Here is a 15,239-nt window from a genome sequence, read left to right as displayed (position 1 = left end):
TATTATTAGAAATAGGATTTATCGTCTTTCAATGCTATATTTGCTATTAAAAAATTTACTTGTAGGTTTATTACTAGTCGAATTTAAATCATTTTAATCCGTTGTGTTGCCGGTAAAATTCTGTAAGGTTAAATCACTGGCGGTTGACTAATTTATTTAACTTCAATGTTCCATATTAGTGCTTAAAATTTTGTTATGAAATTATTACTTGCGGAATTTATTTGATTTCAATCCTTTGTGTTGCCGGTATTTTTGTTTGGGATCAAATATAATTACTTGCAGAGTTTAAGTGATTTCAATCCTTTGTGTTGCCGGTATTTTTGTTGGGATTTGTTTTCTCTAAACTTTTTTTTTTTGGTTTTTATTGGGATTAATATTTTTTGAGATTTTTTGTTTAGGGTAAATTGTCTGCAATAATTGGTTTTGTTGGGAATACAATTTTTGTGTAAAGCGCTAAATTACTTGCCGTTCTTTTTTTACACGAAAGTGTTTTTTAGGGGGATAACTAATACAATGGCCAAGTTTATTTAGTAAACTTACAATTTTTTTACTATTTGTTAAAGTTTTAACAGTTATTCCAAGCGTCAGTTGTTTGGAAGGTATTATTTTTCCATTGGTTACAGCGTAAATAATGTCAGATGATATTGAATTTACACGTAAATTTGTGTTTGAACTATTTTTTCGTCGATAATTATATCCTCCTAAAAGAGTTTGTAAAAATGTTCGCAAAACAAGAGGAATCTCACATTCCCCAGTAGTAAGATTTTGTATTGTGATTTTATTTGGTAGTTTTTTTGCATGAATGCTTAAAATTTGAGACCTCAAATTAAGAGCTGCTCTTTGAAATAAATCATAATTGTATATTTCTTCCAGATTATTGATAGCTTTTATATCATATCGTACTAAAGTTTTTTTATTATCACACATCATAATTCTTATTTTCTGTTTAAATGATTTTTGAGCAAACAACTTTTTTTCAATGTGATTAGCAACGAAAATATCTTTATTTAGAGTGCAAATTTCTTTATATTCTTCTACTAATAGTTCTCTAAACAATTGCATCAGAAAAGACAGGAAATAACATTTATTTTCCTGAATAACATTTTCGTTAATAAAAATACACAGTTTCTTAAAAGCAATTGAATGAATGTTTCTCTTGTTATGCCATTCAGTGTGTTTTGGGTTGCACAGTTTCTTAGCTTTCGCTCTATAAATAATCTTACAAATTCGGTGATAGTGAATTAATTGAGAATTAATTATGCATTTGTTAACACGTGATAAGAAGATTATGTCGTTAATTTTTGTTGCTAACTCTTTATCAACATTCATTGACTTGTATTCTTTTATAATGATAAGAACAATTCGTCTGCCTTTTAATTTCTTGTAGTTTCTCTGACAATATACACAAATATTATTTTCATATTTTGCTGTATTTGAAACAAGATTTTCTTGACCATTACAATCATCATCCCCTTCGTCTTCAAATCTGTCAAGAGATAGTGCTATATTAAAAATTCAACAAAGTTAAAATTTTATTTCCAAAATTCAATAAAAAATATTAGTTTCATAACGGAACCAATAATTTGTAGTACAGAATGACTTCATTAAAATAATTTAAATATCAAATTTCCATTTCAAATTTACATGAATTAAAAAGCTTATATTATACGTACAGATTCGGATATCTGTCAAGGTAAGTTATTAGAAAATTTCTTAAAATTTGAAATTTTTTGATTAAAAAATTTAAGATAAACTTTATATAATCTTAAAATGGATTCATAATCAATTTAAATTTATAACGCCACGTTGCCCTTTAAACTAAACTTTTGTCAAGAATTTTTCTTCCTACAGTGGCTTGCTTATGAGTTATTTGACTTTATTGTCAATTAAATAAAAACACTGTACATTATGTTAAATATTATTATTTATTCCTGAGCTATTTTACTTACTCCATAGAAGATTCTGGAACTTCTTGAAATGCAGAACATGATGGATCATTAGGATCACTAACGTTCACATTATTTTCCTTCAGAAAATTGCTGCTGGTATTCGGCAGAACTTGCATTTGCATAAAGATTTCACGGTATTTCTTATTAATAGCATTAGAACTTCTATAGAAAGAAACGTGGTATCCAGTATATTTGTTAATTGCACTTGGTAAATACTTGTCGCCATTTTTAAGATGAAGCGTTTTACGGATAGCCAATGACTCTTAACAGTTTTCCAATGTTGTTTTACTAAACAACAAGATATTTTCGTCATACTTATCGGCACAAATAAAACAAATTTTTTGCACATTTCCATTATCACTATCATCAGTCATTCTTCGAGAAGAAGAAGAATTTTATTTAAGCTTTATAATCTGAATTAGCTCTGTTCTGCAGGACGTTACAACGGTCGGCGAGATTTGAGCAGTAATGGCTGATACGGATTACCAACAGCCCAGCTCACAAAACAGGCAAGCCACATGTCCAACCTAGCGCATCACAATTTGAAAACGGAAAATCATGTTGGCACCACTGATAAGTAACGTCATTTTGTGTAGGGGCCGCTGTAACAATTTATGAGAAACTTTAACCAACCTCCGTAAAACTAATAGAAAATAGTTAAAGTTACTCTAAATATAAAAACCTTATACACAATATCACTAGAAATATTTTAAAAACGACCAATAGGAAATTGCGCGCTTTCAAATATATTCCGGTTATGTTACACATGAGGATTTCCTAATTAGTGAGATGCGCGATCGGTTTACCCACTGTATCCTCTTACCTGCTTCTTCCTCGAGTGAATCGTCTACACACAGTAACATATAATATATGATAAAATAAGAAAATATATACTGAGGTGTTTACTAGTCGCGAAACATAGGATCGTGTTATTCGACTATAGCACTCATATACATACTATTTCTTATTATATTTAATAAAACATTAGAGTATTAATTTTTAACAATTATTTTTGTTTAATCGCTTTCATTATTCATTATCAACATTATTTTACTTTAATAAATTACACCGATTGCGTTTCGTATTTAAATTAAATGGCATATGATAATTTTGGTATAGTCAATAGTGTTATAGTCAAATAATACGTAATCTCCTACTTTTTCGCTGTTAGACAACAACCCTGTATATATATAAAAGATTTATTGTAAATTAATTATATCTATTAGAATCATTTCTCTGTATGAAAACACTGCTTTAACATACTCATCTACTAATTTATTTCTATATATTTTTAAATCCCTATTTTATGAAAAAAATTATGCCATACTGTAAAAAATCGTTTGAAAAAAATTTAAAAAAAACATATAAATAATTGTAAGACATGTACTTAGACCTCTGTAAACAGTATGGCAAAAACATTATCTAGCTAGATTTATTTTATTTTTCTAGAAAAATAATTAGTGTAGTGTAAAAAATCGTTTAAAATACATATATATATATATAAATATTTATTAAAGTATGGCAAACCTATATTTCTCAATAATTAATTAAAAATAATAAATATATAAATATTTAGCCTGTAAAAAATCGATTTCAAACTGATATAAAATCAACACATTTAAATGAGTATGGCAGGCAACCCGCCCAATGGAATCAGTATGACAACTCTTTTCTAGGAGTATTCGTCTCTTAATTGAAGTTGTAAGACCAGAACAAATGTGTAAGAAATCGTTCGATATTATTGCATTTTTTACAACTTGAATATAGTGCCAGGACGATGCGCCCCTTCGGCGGCCTGCCATACTGGAATAATTCTCATTTTAATACTAAAAATTAACTTTTAAAATGGGTTCCAAAGTGTAAAAAATGACAACACTTTTTATGTCACCATCTCCTGGTCTAAGAGGCATACATGGGCAGTAAAAGCTGCAACACAATTGGAGAAACCTCGATATGTTATACTAGCATTTAGACAAAATAAGAAGAGAACGCAGCATATGGAGGTGCTTAGATTCAATGACAGTTCTGTTCGTGATGTTAAAGTCTATCTGAATTCAGAATTTTATCCATATGACCGAATTGATAGTGATAGCGAAAAAACCCGTTATTCTGTACTATATGATATGTATGTTAAATTTATCCATTCATATTATGCAGGAGAAAAACAGTCGAAACCAATGCTTAATTACAAAAACTTTGTGGAATACGGTCCTCTCTTCGTCATCGATTGTTCTCATCAAAATGAATCTATAAAGTCAGGCACTGTTGACGTTAAAATTGAGATTGATTGTACTAGAAATATTCCAAGTAATACTACTGCGTTTGGTTTAATTATACATGATAAAATCGTTGAATATAACCCGCTTACTAGTATTGTTAGAAATGTAAGTTAATAGACTAGATTTATATGTATCTTACTAATGTAGTGAGGGTTACAGAAAAAATAAATAAATAAGATATAATAAGCAGTTATTGATGTCATTCCTTAAAAACATTCCTTACAAACATTTCCAAATTTTATCTTATGATTATCATTGGGTAACTTTAAATTCTAAATTATTGTATCGTCCTCCATCATATAAGATTTTTAATGTATTCGCTGATGCAGCATTTTGAAGTTCTTTGATTAGTTCAGGCGACTTCAGTAATTTCATCATCCTTGAGGGTAGGAAGAACCATTCGTCTGTAGCCAGCTTCGCTATTAATTTCTCTCCATATTTGGTCTTAATTTTCACTAATTCAGTGATTTGATACTCCTTATTCTCCTCAAAAGTATTCAGCTTTACGAAAGTCTTAGGTTCGTAAGTTACACTTGCAAGTGCATTGATCTTGGTTAAATCCATTTTTCTGTGAAAAAACATAGAAATTGAGAAAAGAAAAACATTGAAATAGAATAGCAAGAAAAGAGAATAATAATAAAAGAATAATTCTTACCATCCAAAAGAGTTTCTGTGGTACAGCAAGGAAAATATTCGGAATATAGCTTTGCACTGGATCTTTCACCTCCTTGAAGCTTCTAATGAAAACTGACTGACTGAAATTTCCTGTTTGCTAACAACAAGGGTTTTAAAAATGGTGGAAGGGATGAGATGCATTCATGGAAGGGGATGAGATGCACTCTTATTCGAAGTTAATATTTGGGTTGTGGGTATTCTTCCCGCCTACGAAATTTGCGTCACGCAAGTCGTAACACGTTACCAGTGGTTTCTCCAAAATTCTTTTAATTGCATAATCGTGTTGCAGACTTTTCTTAAGTGAAACGGTAAAATTTACGAGCACATTCCTCTGGATAGCTAGGCATATAAAAAAATTGAGAGAATATGAAAAAATCGAGGATTTAAAAGGTCATAAATAAAGTAACAAGTCATGACACGATCTTAGGCGTCAGGTACTCGAGCTTATCCATTCTAGAAGATATCAGCACACCCAGCAATCAGTTCTCCAAACGCTAGAATGGTGCCAATACAGCTTCTTAATGTCTAGGTGAAATTTTTCTTTTGCTTTACCCTTCAAAAAAACTGAAGTGCTCTGACAACTCTTTCCCTTTCTAAAGCCTTGCCTGCTTGTTAGATGGATTGTATGATATGCTTACCTGAAAAATCTAAAAGAATAAATGGCTAAAAGGTAAGTCCGGGAGAAATGGCATGACATAGGTTGGGATAATCTTAAGGATAGCCTATAAAAATTCTTAGAGCAGTTTTTTATTCAATATCTAAAGTTTTATAAGAGCTAGGACTCAATAAGTTGTCCTATCAAAATATTAATATTCCTGAAATTGATGTTAAATTGTTATTCTCCCCAATAGGGGAGACTATTAAAATTGTATCCTTTCATTTAAAGGATATTTTGTGATCCGTTGCATTGGTTTAGTTAAAAACCATACCATTAGCGCGAAAGAATATTAAGGAAGGCAGTCACCTAGCGTTGACTACTGGAACTAGCAATTAACTCAAGCTAGTTTATCTGTGTAGCAGAGTCGGAAATAGTTAGGCTACGTAAGGTAACTAACCATCGACTTCGAAGGGTAAAAAAACCTTCCCTCAACTAGGGTCCCCGTAGGATAACTAACCAACGGTACCATAGGGTGAAAAATACCCCCTCCCTAACCAAACTCGGTCCCACTATAAGACCTTCGGGACGGCGACATTTTACCACCCATTAGAAGAACTTTTCGTCTATAAGGTTGGCAGCACTGAGAGCACAAAGAGTTTTATTCAAGATAGGATCCCTATAGCCATTTTTTGCAACTACTAACACATACAAGGTACATACATGTGTTTTTCACAAGATGAGGTTAACTGAGAAATAATTCCAGTGAGAAAATAGGAGCAAGATATACTATAGAATTGGAATACTTGGAAAAATATATACGAAATATTAATAAATGAATTTAATTGGTTTTTGTATATAATTATTGAAGAATACTTTATTGTCACATCGCAATGAAGAAAGGAGATACAATTAGATAAGTTATCATTTATTTTTATATATCTATCAAATGGTTAAATTAATGTAAGGGCAAAATTCTTTGTTCAAATATGGCTTTAATTTTACAGATTAAAAAATTATAACCTGATGATTGACTTCGATGCATAATCTATAGGAAATAATAAGCCAATTGAGTTTTTCCATTGATTTATGGATAGACTTACATTTAGCGAAGACTGCATGCTCAAATCTACGTACCATTGTATACAGCTGATTAAACTCATATTTATATTTCATTTAATAATGGCATTAATATTGTAACGAGGTTCTCTCGTTACGTATCAAGATACCGGATTTAATAAAGAAATTAAAGAAACGCTAACGATTAGTAGTGGTTATTTCAAACCCTACATTACCGACTCGGGGCATAGGTTTCCGAGTGGACAGGAAGTACCGTCTAGGAACATCCCTGTGGACCGTCAGAAGACCGGATGAAAAGACCGGCGCTCCACTTAAAAGTCCAAGCCGACCAAGCGAGCAAGGCAGGGCTGTGCCAAGTAACTTGGTGGCTTGAGACGAGGAGAAGTGGGCACAGGGACTCCTGCGAAAGGCGAATTCTCTAGTCCCCTGAGGAGGGGGAAATAAGAGAGTGAGTCGGGCCTGGGACGTCGCGCAAGGCGGACGTACACCACACCGGCTCACCGATGAGTGTGTCCGTGTGCGTGAGGTGAGCTTGCTCCCTACGCAACGAACACACTGTATGCTATCGATGCATAAGGGACCTGTGCAGGTATGGTAGGTTTCTGCTGCATGCCGGGTGCCGCCGCTAAGTCCATGGCTACGCGCATGGCACCGCGGACTTGGGCATTGCGGGGATGCACCACCCTGACAGTCCCTTATGGGAAAAGGTCACGATAATGTTCTCGTCTCCTCACCTCCCCTCATATGTATGAGTGGGTGGGTGGGAGAGTGTGTCTATTGTCGCGAGGCTCGGGCTACCTGTAAGGAACCCTCCCCTCTCTCCACGACCTAGCACACTGAGCAAACCAGGCTTCCGTACCGTCCTCTATGCACTACCAATCAGCCCATTGGGAAATGCATACGATTGGAATGGCGGGGTAAGACCCCTATGTTAACGATGGGTTGTTGGTCGCCCACACGACCAACTGGCGCCCTGAAAGTACCGAATGTAAGGACGGCCGAAGGTAATAGGAAGATAGCTATCACGATCAGCCCATCGTGGTAGAAGAATCCATTACAAATGGCGCCCAACGTGGTTTTATGTAAATTAAATTATTGAAGATTTTGATAATCTAAATAAGCCATGTGTCCGAGCATAAATATCGTCAGTAAAAGACTGAAAAACATGAAGCACATGATTGTCAAGAGGATTTACTCATCAGTAGTAAATTGCTCAATCGGGTTCATGCGGCCCCATGGAACTCGAGCAATCAGTGTAAGCTATCGAAAATCATATTAAAGGAGAATCACGGACGATAATATAATTTAATATTATATTCGTCCGTGTTAAATCGAAATGCTCTCGTAAAGGCTCTTAGTACAGGCAGGATTCTGCCGAGCGCTTGTTTGTAAACAAAGCTAAGCGCTAGCCAAGGCCGAGCCGGCTGACAACAGTCGTCGGTACTCGCGCACCGGCTGAACTATCAGCCTAGTTACCGCGATGTTGTCAATTGAATTAACCGGATTAATCCAGTTAATTAGAAATTCGGCAACATCGGTTACCGCCTAGCGAGCGGTGAGTGAGCCGGCAGGAGCTCATATCTAATCCTTCCTTGGACCAGACCAGACCTCTTCCGACTCACCATGGCCTCACAAGCCCCCCACACCTTCGCCGACGGCGAAGCCGTCGCTCCTGCAGCCCAGCTGCCCTCCGCAGCCCAGCTGCTCCCCGCAGCTTCGCTGCCTCCAGCAGCTCCGCTGCTTCCTGCGGCCGAGCCGCTCCCTCCTGCTCCGCGGGTCCAAGTGACCTTACCACTTTCCGTGGTAAGGCCACTTACCGTGGAATCGGTGTCCCCTTCTGGGTCACCGATTCCAGATTTCGAGGGGGACCTTGATCCCCTCGAGCTCCTGGTGGTAGACTTCGGTCTACCATCAGAGGATACCGGAGCGAGCATAGGCTCGCTCGATCTCGCCATGGAGGAGGAACGGCTGCTCTCCTCCCCGGAATTGCGCAGGGAGAGTCCCAGATCACCTGAAAAGGTGTCTGAGCTCGCCCAGCGATTCCGTGGGATGAGCACAGCTGCTCATTCCTCCACAGGAGGATCGCCTCCGGGCCCTTCCGCGTCCTACGCGGAGAAGGACCTGGTGGCGTTCTTCCTGACGGACCTTGACCTCTTGCACCGTGTGGTGAAAGCGGTCGAGGGGGCCTCGCGTCCTGCGACGAGGAAGCCCCCCCAAGCTCCGCCCCGCAAGGGACGTGGCAAGGGGAAGCGACCTCGTCCGGAGACAGAGGTTTCGAAGCCGCAGCCGAAACCTGCATCATACGCGAGTGTGGTGTCAGGCAAGGCCGCAAAGGCTAAGAAACCCCTGCCGCCGAAGGAGGCAGAGGTCCCGCCGGCAAAAAGGCCGAAGCTGGATTCCAGCGTGAGGCCCAAACAGTCGGCGGCCAGCGGTATCGGCGGTCCCAGCAATTGGTTTTGCTGGAACTGCAAAGGCAGGGGACACCGGTTCAGCCAGTGTCCCACACCCGTTGTGGAGGATTTCTGCAAGGGGTGTGGTCGCAAGGGTAAAACCTTGCGGACCTGCATCGCCTGCAGTCCGACGTGGCAGACACGCGGACCGTACGTGGCGAAGGCCGGTACGAACGTACCGTGGGACGTCCTGAAGCAAATGCGGAAGGCGTCCAGGCCTAAACCACGGCCTTCGGAGAAGGCGAAGGTGGCATCGCGGAAGGCTTCACAGCCGAAAGCGGGGCCATCCAAGCCTTCAAAGAAGAAGGCGGCGAAAAAGGAGGTAAGCCTCGATAGGGTTTCACAGCTCGTGGAACCTTAAAGAAGCTCCTCCTTAAGCTATCGTTCAAGATACCGCATTAATTACCGTTTATGATATCGCTTATGATACCGCAAATCCTTGTGATTTTCCTACCCATCCAAAACTCCTTTCCTTATATTCCTTCCTTCCCAAATAAATAAACAAAACAGTTCTCGCAAGGAACACAATGGGCAGATTGAGGCTGTAAACAGACTCTCTGCCAAAAAGTTAACGGTGCTGCCATCTAGCGGTCACCAAGAGAGCCACTGATCGATAATCGATACAAGTGCTGACATCTTGCGGTGATCGAGTGAACTAGAACATTGGCTATTGATTATCGATGGTTGAATCGATACAAGCACTGCCATCTAGCGGTGATTGTTCGAACTAGACCGCAGATAATTGATTATCGATGGCTAGATCATAGATCAAGCACAAATTGGGTAATTAGCGAATAGGACAAGTGGTGGCGCCACCTTCCACGACTATTGCGCGCGCACCCAAGCCACGGGTGGGGGTAACCTACCGTGAGCGGGTTATCGGAGCCAGCGGAACAGACCTGGCTCACTCCAGCGACAACCTCCGACATTCATAGACGCCTTAACACCGAACGAGCCTTAAGTAAGTGCGATGGCAGAGAATGCGGAGAGGAGAGGGAGTACCGGGTCGGGAAATACATCGGAGGATTTCGATGACCCGACAGATAACGATGCTGTCCAGGGTGACCTGGCAAGCAAGGTATCGAATCTCGATGCGAGAATGGAGAAATTGGAAAATTCTTTCCAAGATCTCATCTCGCAAATATCGAGATCCTTCGAGCAATTAGCTCAAGGAAAAGTTATCGGAGGAACAGCGCAGGCTGTTCCCGCTAAGCGTCCCAGAGGCCGTCCGCCTAAAAACGCGACGAACCAACCGGGACCGGCCAATCAGGGCCAGCCTTTGCTGACACTGACCAGGCCAGGCGAAGATATCGAATCACAACTAGCTTCTGACGAAGCTTCGGGATTAAGTACCGCTGCGGTGTATCGAGGAGCCTACGTAACGAAGGCCACTCGCAAGACACCCGGAAAAGATATCGGCCGAGGGGAAGACACCATGCCCAGTTGGCGAGTTCTCGAGTCACTCCAGAAATCGAATCTAACCTTTGCGGGCGATTCAACGGAAACGGTTGAGAGCTTCATTGCCAGGACCGACGCCGTTTTGAATCTGCTTAGGATTAGAGATTCCGACCTGGTTGACGTCTTTCCCCACATCTTAACGGGTGTGGCGAGGATGTGGTTTGAGGATAACAAATTCTCAACCTGGTCTGAAATTAAGTCCGGTTTACGGTCGTATTTCAGATCACAAACCTGGGAAGAGGAGTTGGAAACTGAGCTTCTTACAAGAACTCAGGGAGTTAACGAGCCTGTGCGAGCCTATTTGCAAATTATACAATCGTATATTCGCAAAATAGGCAGAGATAGATCGGATTGGAGCCGAATTGCTATCGCGCACAAGAACATGCTACCGGCGTATAGACGAGGTATCGCTATACATACTGCGATGACGTATCGAGAATTTGAGCGTTTAGCGCTCAATTTCGAAGCCGCATATCGGCCGTCATTAGGATATCGCCCACCTGCTATGCCAGAGGAAACTTTAGTTCCCGAACTGGCATATAAAGGCAATCGTGGAAAACTACGGGAGTCTAGGAGACACGCAGTGCGTGCTCTTGAAGTGGACGAAAGTTCCGACTCAGATACCGATGAATCTACACCAGAAGATTCAAAAGATACCGAAGAGCATCTACAAGCTTTCAAATCATCCGGTAATCGAGGAAGGAATAATAATTCCAAATCGAAACCGAAGGAGAAAGCTACTAATAAACATCAAGGTCAGCGCGGCTCTAAACAGAAACAACCTGGCTCGAATATGACCTGCTTTAATTGCGGTAAATCGGGACACGGTTGGAGTATGTGTAAAGAGGCCAGAAAGATGTTCTGCTATCGATGCGGGCAAAAAGACGTTTCCCTTGCGGAATGTCCTAACTGTTCGTCAAAAAACGGCAAGAGGAGCTCGTAAATTCTACCCAGAATTCTACGCAGCTCCAGGCGTCGGATGAAAAGATATCGCAAATCTCGCAAATGGAGCAAGACGAAAAGATACCGAGTAATCACGAAAATCCAATTTCGGAACAAGGATGTTCGAATATCGAGCATGATTACAGTTATCGCACGTTCTCAAACCCATCGGAAATGCCCAGGTTAGAGAATGTAAATAAAAACAATGCGGAGCGTCCAGACGCTCTGGTTGTCAATACCGAAATCTTCGAAGATTTATCGATCGAGGACAAGTTATCGACTGGTGATTTAGCCGATGTAATAATTACCACATGTGGTAATAATGCTGAGAAATTAGCATTTTACACGACAGTCACCATTCAAGGGAACGAACTGCGTGCATTAGTGGATTCTGGTGCATCACGCACGTTCGCAGGACAAAAAGCCATAGATTTATTTAAATCAATGGGTATAAAGTCCAGAAAAATAGAAACCTTGAAAGTTACCGTCGGAAACAATTGCGTTTGCAAAGTTAATGAATCCGCTAAGATACCGATCCTGTTGGAGGGGAAGACAACTATAGTGGAAACACTATGGATGCCATCCTTGTCTAGCAATTTTATTCTGGGACTGGATTTCCTTAGTCACGCTTGCGTGATTGTCGACTTCTCAGCAGGAGAGTGGGCGTATAAGGAAAAACCACAGAATAAATTTATGTTCTCGAATGCCGAAAGACTAAATTGTGTAGTCATATGTAACGGCTTAACAGTTCCCGATACAGATAACGCTCAGAGGTTACACGATTTTCTAGAAATCAAACTACCCCCCATTTCTGGAAAACCGGGAATCTCCAAATTACCGGCAGTCATAATTGACGTGCAAGATCACGAGCCAATCAGACAGCGAGCTCATAGATGCACGGAGAAAATCCGCCAAGCTATGTGGCAAGAGGTTGATGAAATGCTAACCAATGGCATCATCGGACCATCGCAAAGCGATTGGGCAAGCCCGGTGGTCATGGCAAAGAAAGCCAATGGCAAACTTCGGTTTTGCGTAGACCTACGGCGTGTTAACGCAGTAACGAAAAAAGATGCCTACCCATTACCAAATATGGCGGGTATTCTTGATGAGTTACGACAAGCCAATTATCTAACGACGCTCGATTTAAGTCAAGCGTATTGGCAAGTACCGTTAGCGGAAAAATCTCGTGGTATCACGGCTTTCATCGTTCCAGGCAGAGGTTTGTTTCAATTCAAACGTATGCCGTATGGATTAACTAACGCTCCCGCAATTTTCCAGCGTGCTCTGGACAAATTACTTGGTCCCGAATTCTATCCTCATGTGTTCGTCTATTTGGATGACATTATAATTGTCACCAAAACATTCGATGAGCACTTATTGTGGTTAGAGAGAGTTATCGAGAAGTTAAGGCAAGCAAACTTAACAATAAACAAAGAGAAAAGCCATTTCTGTAGAACAGAAGTGAAATATCTCGGGTTTATTGTCGACAGCCAAGGACTTCGGGTAGATCCAGCTAAAACTGAAGCTGTGATTGCCTTCCCGATACCGAAAAATCTCAAGCAAATTCGTAGATTCTTGGGTATGGCTTCCTGGTACAGGAGATTCATACCCGAATTTGCGACTATTGCTGAGCCATTAACAAAGCTAACGAAGAAAAATCAAGCGTGGGAATGGACAACCAATCAGCAGTCAGCAATTGACGCACTGAAAGGATGTTTAACGAGCGCACCAACGCTCGCATGCCCAGATTTTTCCATACCGTTTTCATTACAAACCGACGCCAGCAACGTTGGCTTAGGAGCTGTTTTGACACAAGTTATCGAAGGTCAGGAAAGGGTAATTGCCTACGCAAGTAGAGCGCTTACCGAACCTGAAAGAAAATATACCGTAACCGAGCAAGAATGCTTGGCAGTGGTATGGTCCATCAAGAAGTTTAGATGCTATCTTGAAGGCTACCGTTTCACTGTTATTACCGACCACAGCAGTCTCCGATGGTTACACAATTTAAAAGACCCATCCGGACGACTCGCTCGATGGGCTCTCGCCTTAATGGAATACGATTTTACAATCGTACACCGAAAAGGAGCATTAAATCATGTTCCAGACGCTCTGTCACGAGCACCGGAAAGTTTGAATGCACTAATACCGACAACTTACACCGATACCAAAGATGCTTGGTATCTGAAGCGCGTAAAAGATATCGAAAAGTCACCAGAAAAGTTCCCAGATTGGAAACTAGACGGTGAGTTGATGTATCATCAACGACGCTCTAATCTAGCTGACGCTGAATTAGAGGATCTCGATGCTTGGAAATTGGTAATACCAAGAGAATACAAGCAGAAGGTACTCGAAGAGTGCCATAAATTACCGCAAGCCGGCCACCAAGGTATCGATCGTACTTATCGACGCCTTGCGATAAATTATTTTTGGCCAGGTATGTTCAAAGACGTGACGTCATACGTCAGCCATTGCAACGAATGCCAACGCTGCAAAGTAGAACAACAAGCTCCCGTCGGCTTCATGGGTCGCCGAATTGTTGAACAGCCGTGGACTGTGATATCGGCAGATATTATGGGTGCACTGACGCCAAGTAAACAAGGGTTCTCGTACGTATTGGTCATTCAAGACCTTTACACGAAATGGATCGAGATCGCTCCACTTCGAAAAGCTACCGGCAAGAAAATTGCAGAAGCTATCGAAAACTTGGTGATACACAGATGGGGTACACCGAAAGTCTTAGTGACCGACAACGGTACTGAGTTTGTTAACAAAGATATAAACGCTTTGTTACAACTAACGGGTATGAGGCAAACGACAACACCTCCTTACCACCCTCAGGCAAACCCAACAGAAAGGGTTAATAGAAGCCTGAAAATGATGATACGGGCCTTTCTCGATTCTGATCATCGAGAATGGGATCGTCACTTGAGTGCGTTCCAATTTGCATTCAATACGGCCCACCATAATTCATTGCAAGCTACACCGGCTTTTGCGAATTTTGGGAGAGAACCAGAAGCAGCAAGGTCGATGAAGCGTGAATTAGAAGGCGATACCGATATCATTCCGCAGCCTACCGAACAGTGGCTAGCGAGAATGAAACGCTTAGAAACCTTAAGGTTGGTTTTCAAGCATGCTCTCGACGAAGCTCACGAACGACAGGCTAAGCCTTACAACTTACGCCGTCGTGAAAAGCAATACGAGGTTGGCGAATTAGTTCTAATTCGAAACCGACAGCTATCGAATGCAGCAAAGCATATATCGGCCGCGTTGAATAAACCATTCACCGGACCGTTCATGATTGCTAAAAAGTTATCGCAGACAGTGGTTGAACTGTCAGATCTGGCAGGCAAAATGGTTGGAAAAATGTCAACAGTTGACATCAAGCCTTACAAGCCAGAAATACCGCCAAAAGTAGACCCTTGACAAGGATAGATCGAACTAGGTTCGAAAGTATCGGTTTCGGGTCGAAACCTCCGTTACGGAGGGGGGTATGTAACGAGGTTCTCTCGTTACGTATCAAGATACCGGATTTAATAAAGAAATTAAAGAAACGCTAACGATTAGTAGTGGTTATTTCAAACCCTACATTACCGACTCGGGGCATAGGTTTCCGAGTGGACAGGAAGTACCGTCTAGGAACATCCCTGTGGACCGTCAGAAGACCGGATGAAAAGACCGGCGCTCCACTTAAAAGTCCAAGCCGACCAAGCGAGCAAGGCAGGGCTGTGCCAAGTAACTTGGTGGCTTGAGACGAGGAGAAGTGGGCACAGGGACTCCTGCGAAAGGCGAATTCTCTAGTCCCCTGAGGAGG

Source organism: Prorops nasuta, unplaced genomic scaffold (assembly GCF_024137725.1).
Source record: "Prorops nasuta isolate Cenicafe-Biocafe unplaced genomic scaffold, Cenicafe_Pnas_1.2 PNAS00007, whole genome shotgun sequence".
NCBI classification, from domain to species: domain Eukaryota; kingdom Metazoa; phylum Arthropoda; class Insecta; order Hymenoptera; family Bethylidae; genus Prorops; species Prorops nasuta.
This window is presented reverse-complemented; position numbering follows the sequence as displayed.